Genomic DNA, 11,660 nt, shown 5'->3' with positions numbered 1-11,660 from the left:
ACCTTGAGGAGCCTGGGTTTCCCCCCCACATCTTACGCACCCATTTGGGTGAGAATTATTTCATCAAATGGACAGGAATTAACATCCTAGAGAGTTACAAAGGATATTTGCTGGATCCCTACCTTCTTTCCTTGGTTTGGTCTGAGTTCTTGGAACCTTGTGTGTGGTGAGAGGCACACCTACCAATCAAGGTGAATAGGCCCACAGGAAGATGAATTGTCTGTTTAAGGACTTTGTTTAGGGGACATTCCTCATGGGAGGATCCACATTGATCTTCCCCAGCATTTTCCAGGATGATGGCATCCACCTGTCCTAGGCAGGCTGTGACTTATTTCTAGAGGATCTGCAGAGAGCTGTTTTTTTTGAGTTGTATTTATAGAAGACTTGAACTAGATGGAGTAATCAGATGAGGTTGTATTGGGTTAAAGGCACTCTTGGCAACCTTACACTTTTTGAGTGTCATTGGTGATGCTCTTATTATTGGCATGCATGCTGAGGTGAACATCAGGGCAGGGGGGGCACAGGACACTTGGAGCAAGGATTCCTTCCAATCCTTTTCTCTTATACCAGCAGTGATGCCTGCAAACATGCTCCCATGAGTAGGGAATGTCTTGAACCCTCCAAATTAGGGATCTGCCCTGCCCAGACTGTATGTTTTTTGTTTGTATGTTTCTTTTGCAGAACCTCTCTACAGCAGTTGTCATTTTCTTTCTCCACTTAAAACATTGTACTTGCAAACAGCATTGTCAGGAGGTACCCCCACCTGTGTCTTTACTAGCAGGAATTTCATAGTGAACCACGGTTTTCAGTGGCCTTAGCAGTCCTACCTCTACAATACACTGTTTATCATATTGGCAAATATTCTACTAATGCAACCATTATGTTTTACTGCCGGGAGGCAGTTGCTCAACTGAAGAGGAGGAAAGGTTTCTTGATAGGGTAGCTACTTACACATCACCAGAAAAGACGCAAAAGAGGGCACACATTTGCATAAAATCAGCATATGCTAATTCTGTCTGCAAGAGAAATGCTCTGCCACTGAGCTTCAGCCCTTCCCCTAAATTAATCTGTAACTTTATCTGTTTTTGCTGGCCAGGGTTCAGCAGCATTCAACCTGCTCTCAACCTGTCAAGAGCAAAAGTGAAACAAATACCAACTGCAGTTTGGTTTCTGGTAGTCAAGAACAGAGTCTTTTAATCATGATAATGATTTCTTCTAAATACAGGGAAAGGTACATTCTTCTTTGTATTTTTCTTAAAATCTCTATTGGCAGAATGTTCTGCAGGAATGACACCAAAAGCTTGTTTTCTTCTTGTTGTAAATGAACCCCCATCAATTTGGGAATGACAAATAGCACTCCTGCAGAAAATCTCAGTGAACAAGCTGACATATAAGGGTTCAGGTCATCCCTGAGGTACTCTGGACATAAGCTGTTCAAGGCTTTGTAGATTAATACAAGAACCTTGAACTTGGCTTGGTAGTAAGTAGATATCTAGTGCAGCTGCTTTAACAATGTTGTCATGTGTTATTAGCCATTCAGCTTTCTGCACTAGCTTGAGCTTCTAAACCAGACTCAAGGGCAGCCCAACATAGAAGGCTTTACAGTAATCCATCCTTGAAGTTACCAACACATGGATTCTAGTGATCAGGCTATCGCTAGAACAGCTGTAGTTGGTAAACCACACAGAGCTGGTAAAAGGCACTCCTAGTCACAGAGGACACTTAGGCTTCTAGTGACAAAGGTGTATCCAGGAGTACAGAGGTAGTGCAACCCCATTCAGAACATGCAACTTGCCAATTTCCCAAACATGGGAGCGATTCAATCAAAGAACCTCTGCCTTCCCAGGATTCAAGCCCAGTTTATTGGCCAACATCCAGTCCATCTCTGTGGACACCATGCAAAGGCAGGCTTCTGGACAACATATTTAGAAATATCCCTGTTTGGATTGCTCTGATTGGGTTCATATGAGGATTTTTTAACACTACAGTTTTTAATTCTGATATATGTCAAAATTAATTATACAAAATTCTAAAGAAAACATGTATTGAATATTCAATATATTTATTCATTTTGAAAATTTATAACCATCTCCTTAATCAGGTTATCAGAGTGATTTAGAAATAATTAATCAACAACAAAAACTACATCAAGAGTTAAAAGCCTGAGAAAATAGATAAGACTTGAATACTTTGGTAAAGACAATACATGATTCGTCTCATTTGTTGGGGCTGTGCACAGATTCAGCAAAATCTTGAGACAAATCAGGCCTGTTTAGAAAAATTCAGGTGTCAGCTGAGTTTGGTTGACTCAGCTGTCAATCACTGTGGGTCAGGTTGGATGGCCCAGAGTGATAGATGACTGTCATGGGGCAGGGCATCAAGCTGGAAGACAAGCAGGCATCCTTTAGGAAAACCCACAAAAGGCAAAGATCTATATGCCCACTGTCTGCACTATACCAGAAAAAGGAAGATGCCACCTGAATTTCTTCCTTCCCCAATGTAACCTAACTTTCCTCCTTTCCTGAAGACTTGCCCTGCAGGATTGCTCCCCTTGCTTGACAACTTTTGAGTGAAGGCAGCAATGCTGCTTTGCAATCAGAGAAGACACTTAATAAAGGAACCCCATGCAGAATTGAACCTCAGTTCTCAGATGCAATGTCTCCTTCACCTGTCATCCTCCCAGCCCTGTATATATTTAGGTGGTTTGTTGTGGTTTTTTTTTCCCCTGATTAAAAATTAGCCCCTTCCCAAACTAATTTGGGATGGGTTTCTGGGCTGGCAAAGGAAAGGTTGCTTTAATTAGGGGCTCTGGATTAGAGCCACAAAGTTGATTGGGGAAGGGGACTGTACATAGCACAGTCACTTGTAACATTACTTCTATTCTGAATCTTTTATTCTCTGACACCAATATGAGAAAGAAAGAAAGAAAGAAAGAAAGAAAGAAAGAAAGAAAGAAAGAAAGAAAGAAAGAAAGAAAGAAATCATGGTTAAACTAAAGACCTGTGCTAATTAATTCTCAGCTATCTGTGGAATTTGTTTTCATTTTTTCTCCACAATCTCATTTTCTTTCAAATATTACACAATTTTCAATGGCTGTTCAATTACAGAGCCTATACAGAAGAAGGGATAGAGCTCCCCATCACCCAGTGTTTTATAAGTGTGCAATTTGCTTAGACTGCAGACATCATAAAAGGATAAGCTTCCAGCTGATTTATCTAGGAATATTCCTAATTTTGTAAGCTTTCCATTTACTTTCAGGCGGGTCCATTGCTCTGTCCGAGCCCAGTAATCTTTCCCATCATCACATCCTATGACCCAGTAGCCATTCTCAGGAGACAGGGTGATCTCCCCCTTTCTTGAAGAGGTTGCAGAGGCAACTCCCAAGTCCCAGGTTTTTTTCTGTCCAATCTGCACCTCCCAGTAATGTGTGCCTTCTGAAAATCCATGATTTGCCAGAATGAATGTGCGGGAGTCAAACCGCTCCTCCCAGTCAGAAACCTTAGAAACATTTCCTGTGTTCCAAACACTTTTGCCATCTTCAGACACTTTTAGCTTTGGGTGAGCGGTCCTGGGGTCCAAGACCACATCATCTGCAAAGGAAAGGAAAGGGCTGAACTCAAAACACAGACTGGAAGGTTGCTTTATGTTACTCTATGAGGACACCAGCATCCCTTTGTGGGATACACACGCATCTGCTGCTACATGGCATTGTGACTTATTATGGAAAATACAAATTTTGATCCAAGAGAATTAAACAAAGCTTGTTTCAAAAAGCAATTCAACCCATGTATGCACCAATGTAATTCTGCTGCAATCTTCAGCATACTTGCAGGCCCAGGCATTGTGCACAGATTACTACCAGTGTATACCTTGCTTGCTTGTTATTTTGTGTTGCTTTAAAAAAACCCTATTTTTCATTTATCAAACAATGTGAATTTTTAAAAGTATTTGTTATTCTCACCTTTGTGTAAGTGGGCAGCTAATATTTCTGTATGTAAAGAAAGGAACGAAAACATTTTGTGAGGAAGGATGACAACCATAGCTGAATTCTTACAAGATCTAGCATTGTTGGTATGGTGAGATTACACACACACACACTGCATTGCAGGATAGGAAAGGAGAAAATTAAAAGGAAGAGGGCAAGGCATATATTTTGGGACAAAGAACCAGTATGGGATGGCGGAGAAAGATGAGTGTTGTAGTCCTGCAACATCTGGCAGGCCAAAGCTTCCCCACGCCTCCTAAAGAATGTACAGTGGTACCTCTACTTACAAATAACTCTACTTACGAATGTTTCTACTTACGAATGGAGCTCCGTCCGCCATCTTGGTTGTGGTTTAGATAGGATTTTTTCTACTTACGAATTTTTAGATAGGGTTGCTTCGACTTACAATTTTTTCTCCCAATGCATTCCTATGGGATTCGACCTACAATTTTTTTCGACTTACAAATGTGCGTTCGGAACGCATTAAATTCGTAAGTAGAGGTACCACTGTATTTTCTCCCCAAATGTGCAAAACATTACGTAGGAGTCACCTTTAGCTGTCTCCAATTGTTCCTTTTCTGCTTCATATTGTTCTGCAAAGGAAAAAAGATATTTCTCACATGAAGTACAAGTTTAAAACTAAAAACATGCTTCCCAATAAATCAGGAGTTTGAAATGTGTTTGTTTGACAGAATGAGAAACGTAGAATAGTTGAAGCTATAAGTTGATTGATTCACTGGTTGAAAGCTGAGAGACTTAATGAGATTTCTCATTCTATTGCAGCTACTGGAAGAAAGCTTTCATTAATGTTCAAGAAAGAAGCTTCCTTTCAGAATAGGGTTTTTTCAGATCGGGGGTGGGTAATTTCTTAAAGGGCTATAGCATGTGGAGCAAGAAGTTGGCACATACTTACTGACAAGGCTATTTTGGCAATGTGTGACTTAGAAGTTACCTTTTTAGAAGTGGAAAAATAATGGGTGGTGTTTATAAGTTTTCCTCACAGCAGACACATTGAAAAGAATGAACATGACTATGCTAGGCAATTACTCTGAGTACAACTTAGTTTTACTTGAAGAGTAAGTTCCAAACCAAGAAAGAATAGATTCACTGTGTTTACACTTACCTGTTTTTGCCTTCATTTCTCCCTTTAGTTTTTCTAGAAAGGAGAGCATATACGGTTTTATCTTAACAACAAATTTAAAAATCATGCTATGGCATCTATAAATCAAATTTGCAATTTGCAATATATATTTCCTTACACACACACACACACACACACACACACAGGGAGAGAGAGAGAGAGAGAGAGAGAGAGAGAGAGAGAGATCCTTCTAGGATACCTAACTAATTTTGTTGTGAGCTTCATGGTGGGGTCAGACTGTATGATGCTTGAGCCCCTTCTAATTCCTAGCTCCAGCAAATGCTAAAATCTAATGAAGGATCCTATTGTTGAATTAGCCAGACAAGGACCATAATGGCCTATAAGTATAGATTGTTAACATAAGAAAGGAAGTTGTTCTGTGCCAGAGGGGAAATGGGTGGGCCCTCTCCCACACCTTGTTGGTAGTGAGAAGGACAAGAGTGGACAAGAGCAGGAGTTGAGTTGTGTGAGAGAGTTGAGATGGAAGCAGGAAGAAGCCAGAGAGTCAGAGCCATGCTTGATTTCTGTTTGAATCCAAAGCTGTGACTATGGGAGAAGCAAAACATTATGGGGTGTTGATGCTATGAGCCCCTCCATCATAGGCTCAGGTTGTATACCATATATCATAAAGACACCACAATCTCCGCAGTCACTCTTTTCCAAAGAACCCAAAACCTGGGTAAGTGCCTGGAACCCCTGGAATCTCACACAGCTCTAAGATTGGGGCGATGTGCAACAATATTTTGTTTAGATTTTGTTTGAAAAGTTTTTGCGACTTACAATTTTCTGCCTTTAACTGTTCTGCAAGGTAAGATATATTTGCTTTTCATATGAATTTTTAAATGAAAATTTTATCAGCATGAACAGCATGAGATTTGTGATGTGTTTCTTTCACTACCAACTGATTGTTTAAAAGGTGGAATCTATTACAAGACTTACCATAGCCTTTCTTTAATTCTTCTGCAAAGAAAATCAAAGGTTTAATGTGAGGTAGATATTTTGAAATAATAAACCACACATCCTAGAATAATCAGGGCCCAAGAAGAAGTTAACAGAGGGAAGCCATGATTCAGTTATCTCACTTCTAACAAAACATCACAGCAACTACAATAGACTGAAGTTTTGATTTGAGCAATCACAGCAGGGAAGGGAATATTTAATCCTTTTTCCTCCATACTATTTCCTGATGGAAGTCAAGGTTTATACTTAGCTTTGTGATTGTGGTTTGTTTGAGTGAATCAAACCATGATGCCTGGTTTGGACAAAACACAAAGACAAGATAGAACAATGGTTTCCCTCATCAATGGTGGTGGGAGGAGCAAAGTAGGAGTGATCTGTTTGCTAATGAGTAAACCATTAACTGTGGCTTACTGTGGCATGTGGATCCAGCCATTGAGTTTGCTATGTATTTATTTCACCGAGAGAAACAAATGTTACACTTTACTTTGATTGGGAGCAATTGTTTCTGCAAACCACATGCCTGTTAGAATATTGGGGTGTAAATCACCAATATTCTTACTACTGCCACTGGCTTCGGTAAAGAAGACAGCAAACAATCGTAGGTGCTAATCTACGTTTATTCAGAGAGTGTGTGTTCAGCCATCACTCTCCAGTTCAGAAGAAAGTGAAAGTAGAAAGAGAACAAAGAACATCACATGACAGGAGATCAAGTTACACAGTCTCCTGTGTGTGGGAAAATTACAGCAATCATATAAAGTAAACAATTCAGCCACATGCAGTATCTGTGCCATGTATAGGATTTATGCTAACATCTCCCCTGAATCCTGAAATGGAAAAAGATGCAAATGTGAGAGCATCATTAAGAGAAGTGAACAGACAGTTGTCATAAACAAAGTAGGACTTTCCTGCTGTGGAACTCTCTGAGACTGGATTGACCAGCTTTGGCTTCCAGGGGACCAGAGCAATCGCTCTGTTGACAGAAACAGTGTTGCGTTTGACAACCTGTTGTTGTGGCTTAGCCTGTGTGACTGCTGCCTGTTTTGGAGTTCTAAGCACAGCTAAATTTGCAATTGCTGTGTTGGCAAACTCCTGAGAATACCTCTTGGGTCCTCTTCTAATCCTCTCAGACCTGCGTGAGAGGTGCAAATCCTGTTTACTGAGATTCTCCCCCTCAGGACTTTTGGGAGAACTCATACCAATGGTAAACAGTGGATCTAGTGCTTCAAGCACTTTTTCATCATCCGATGATGGTCTGTTAAAAACAGCATGAGTTCCTTTGTGTATGACTGTCTCCCCTGTGTCAGAGCTACTCGGGGTAGAGCCTTCAGCAAAGGAATCATTATCACTACCACTTGTCTCAGTGTAGGAAGCATCAAAATCATTGGCACCTATGGGAAATTCATCAAGAACATATGTTTCTTGTGGCGTAGGAGAGTGTTCTACCTCTTGAGTAAGAATCACCTCATTGGAGGAAAGCAACATAACTCTGTATTGATCTTCCTCAAAACCCAACAGAATGCCTTGGACTGGCTTGCCCTCAAGCGAAGCCACCCACATTTTGGTTCCAAAAACCTTAGTGTTGCTCACATCAGGCTTTTGTTGGAACAGAATCTCATAAGGAGAACACTTCTGTCCTTTAGGAACCTGTCTGAGCCACTGGTAAAGGAAAAATGAGATGCTTTCAGCCCACAGTTGTTCAGACAATCCTGAACTCAGCAGTTGTGCTTGCATGCCTGCTTCTAACTCAGTGTTAACCTTAACACATAAGCTTTTGTCCCAAGCTGCCTGGGTCTTGGCAAACTTGTGGTGAATGCCTTTGTCATCAAAAAAAGCTTGAAACTCCTGTGAAGTAAAAAGAGGAATGTCATTGGTCAATAAACATTCAATTTTACAACCATGTTTCAGTTCAACCTTAGCATGAAATTCAGAAAATTTCACAATAGCCTGCTGAGGCTTTTGCAGAGGATAAAACCACGTATATTTAGAGAAGTGGTCAGTTATCAGAAGATAATATTTGGCCTTGCCAAGGTACTTCGGCATAGGACCAAAAACATGAGCAGAAACGATCTGGAAACAATGTGTTAGACCTTTCTTGCTTGGTTGCTTCTTTGCCACCTTAGGCTCCTCTGGACCTGTTAAACAATCATCAACAACATTAAAACATGCATCACTTTTATCATAAGATAATCTGAAAAGGTTATCTTTGTCTCTGTGTCCCGTCAAAAGAACTTCTCCATCTTTAGAAATCACACAGGTGCCCCTGTGAAAACACAGCTCAAACCCCTTCTCATCAATTTGAGAAACACTGAAAAGGTTTTGCTTCAGCTCTGGAACAAGATACACATTACTGATACTCAAATTTAGAGATTTCAGAAAAATAGTTCCCTTTCCAATGGATTTCAAGGAATTGCCATCTGCCTGTGACACGATGGAGTCCAGCTTTTCAAAAGTCTGGAACAGTCTCTTGTTGTTCACCAGATGGTGCGAAGATCCCGAATCTATGATCAGATAAGACCCGTCGTCGTCTTGGTCATCAAGCTGAGTGAGCATTACAAGCATTTTGCGTGCTGTAGGGCCCTTGCTGCTGCCACTGCTGCTGCTGCTGCCGCTACCGCCGCTGCCTCGCCCCTTAGGCCCAGAAGCCTGTTGTTGACTTCCTGAGTCCTTCTGGGGTCGTCTGCATGTCCTGGCTGTGTGCCCAGGAATATTGCATAACTGGCATCTGACCACAGTTTTAAGGGCTTGTGCAGTCTCTGCAGATGCACCAGGTGAGGGTGAGTAGCGCTCCCCGTTAGCCTCCGCCTGTGCACGGGTCCTGTCCTCCTCATTAAGCAATGAAGCATAAATTCCTGCTGCAGTCATTTGCTGAGGATCTTGAGCCCCCAGCTGGGCTGCAATAGCATTATAGGACTTGGGAAGGCTATTTAGCACTGTAAAGCAATAAATGTCGTCATCCAAATTGACGTTTCTGTCAGCTAGCTCCTGGCGTAGCTGACGCATCTGGTGCAAATGGGCTCTCAGGTCTCCTCCCTCCTTCAGACGCAAATTAATTAATCTCTGAAAGAATAATGTTGTTGATCCAGCGCGCAACCTCAGGTGCTCGTCCCGAAGATGAGTCCAAACATCATAAGCATAGTCTAAGTTCCGAATATGAACCAGCTGTGATGGGTCCAAATGCAGAACTATTGTTGCCCTTGCCTGTGCGTTGCGATTCAACCACCTATGGCCTGGCAAAACAGGCGGTGCGTTCTGAATCAACTCAATAAGTCCTTGCCGGATAAGAACACATTCCATTTTAACACTCCACGTTGCGTAATTTGAGTCATTTAACAGAGGACACAAACTCTTGGGTGTTTGATCTGAATCCCCGGCTTTAGCCATCTTGCTACTGTAAGCGTGCTGCTAGCTTCTGACTTCAAAGTACAAAGAAGCTGCAAATTAGGCTTTCGGCAGGCATCTGCAATTAAGCTGCCGCTTTAGAGGTTTTATTGCCGCTATAAATCAGTCCCGGTTACTCACTGCTCCATTGATAAGGAACGCAGACGTCCGTGCACTTCCTCCCCTGGAACGCAGGAACCGTGACTCCCAAGCAGGCGAAATTCCTCAGGATCAGCTGCTGCAGATTGAGGCCTGTTTACGTGCCTGTTTTCACGCTTTTCAGAGGTCCGAAGATCGGAACAATCCTCTGCTACCACTGTTAGAATATTGGGGTGTAAATCACCAATATTCTTACTACTGCCACTGGCTTCGGTAAAGAAGACAGCAAACAATCGTAGGTGCTAATCTACGTTTATTCAGAGAGTGTGTGTTCAGCCATCACTCTCCAGTTCAGAAGAAAGTGAAAGTAGAAAGAGAACAAAGAACATCACATGACAGGAGATCAAGTTACACAGTCTCCTGTGTGTGGGAAAATTACAGCAATCATATAAAGTAAACAATTCAGCCACATGCAGTATCTGTGCCATGTATAGGATTTATGCTAACAATGCCGACAGTTTGTTTGTTTTCAAAAATAAAATGGCTGCATTAAATCATGGATTATGTTTGCCTTTCCTTCCTACCCATCTTCTATTGCAATTGAAGTCTGCAAGGAGGGCCCGTCTCAGTGTTAACTACTGAATTGTATCATTGGCCACCCACTATAACCTAGTGCTTCCCTCTTCCTCTTCACCACATTGCCCTGCTCCCATCCTGAGTGGTACATGTGCCACGACTTCCAAAGGTGTTGTAATAAACATTCCTTTTTGTAAGAGCCTTTACAAGTATACAAGCTTTCCTATACCCTCCTCTTTTGGTCATAGGATGATTACTTCAAGTATAGGTGCTATTTGAACGGGCTATTGTTGTTTTCCTTGAGTTTTTTCTGTGTTTGACCAGCTGAATCCAAATAGGCCTGTACCTAGTTGACCTTCGACCGAAAAACCAAGTATGACACCAACACTAGGGTGGCTAATGCCAATTTGTTGCCAGTATAAACTTTTCCTCACAATGGTTCAGCCAAATGGAATCACATTCCTTTAATGTTGAAATAACTCTGTTGCCTGACTATTCATTTCTGAGCCCTGTTGAAAGATTGATGCTTAAAGCCCTAAACAACTTGGGTTTCAAATATCTGAAGGAATGACCGCTCCCCACATTAAATGGGGGGCAACTTTTGCGTGGTCGCCAATCGTCCAATCCCACTGGGGAGGCATTGCCAGGGGATTGGCCAGGTAAGGGGAGGGACCATACAGCCCACACAACAAAAGGTGAATCTTACCTGGGAAGCGGCAGCCAGCTCCAGAGCTTCTCTCACCCTCCACACCCTCATTTAAGTCTTCTTTTGCAGGTTAACCTCTTTTCCACAGGTACACGGGCACTGCTATGTCAGGGCCGCTGTTGAAGGGCCGGAAAAGAATTTTCCTGCATTGGCAGGTTTGACCTTTCCTGTAGCAATACGTCACAACTTTGGCGGTGTCAGGCCTTGGGTGGAATCCTTTTGGCTATCTTCCTAAAGGGGGGGGGGCGTGGAGCTGTGTGATCCCATGCCCCCTTTGAGGCGGTGATACCAGGGTTCCCCGTTAAAGGGTTCTTGAGGCTAGGCATTGGCCATACGCCAAAAGGTTGTCCCCTCCAGCGGCGGTGAATGGGGGGGCTCTCTCCTTGAACATATGTTCTCCAGAGCCAGCCCAATCCCCACACATTCTGAAGTCTCCTAGATCCCCGGCTAAATGCCTAATGCCTGAGCCAAGGTCTCCCTACATCTGAATCTGAATCTTAATAAAGTTGTGGCCAATTTTAATCCCATAGCAAGTTGTCTTGAATCATTATTCCGCTCAGGGGTCACCTGGGGTTTGGGGGACTCTGCCTGTCCATGCAAAGCAACTTCCCATACCAGTTTCGAGCACTGTTCACTGTTACAAAACACATCTACTGCCCCTTGGAAGAAAATCACTCCATAGTTTTCTGTGTCCTAGAAATGTAGTGGCTACAATTAAGAAAGGATTAGGTTTCTTGCCCTGTCTCTGATATTAGTTCATAATTGAAGGTAGGGCTAAAACACTGCAAGTAGGTTTACGAAGTTAAAAAACCACC

The sequence above is a fragment of the Zootoca vivipara genome, chromosome 12 (genome assembly GCF_965207765.1).
Source record: "Zootoca vivipara chromosome 12, rZooViv2.hap1.1, whole genome shotgun sequence".
Taxonomy (NCBI): domain Eukaryota; kingdom Metazoa; phylum Chordata; class Lepidosauria; order Squamata; family Lacertidae; genus Zootoca; species Zootoca vivipara.
Note: the sequence above shows the minus strand (reverse complement) of the source record.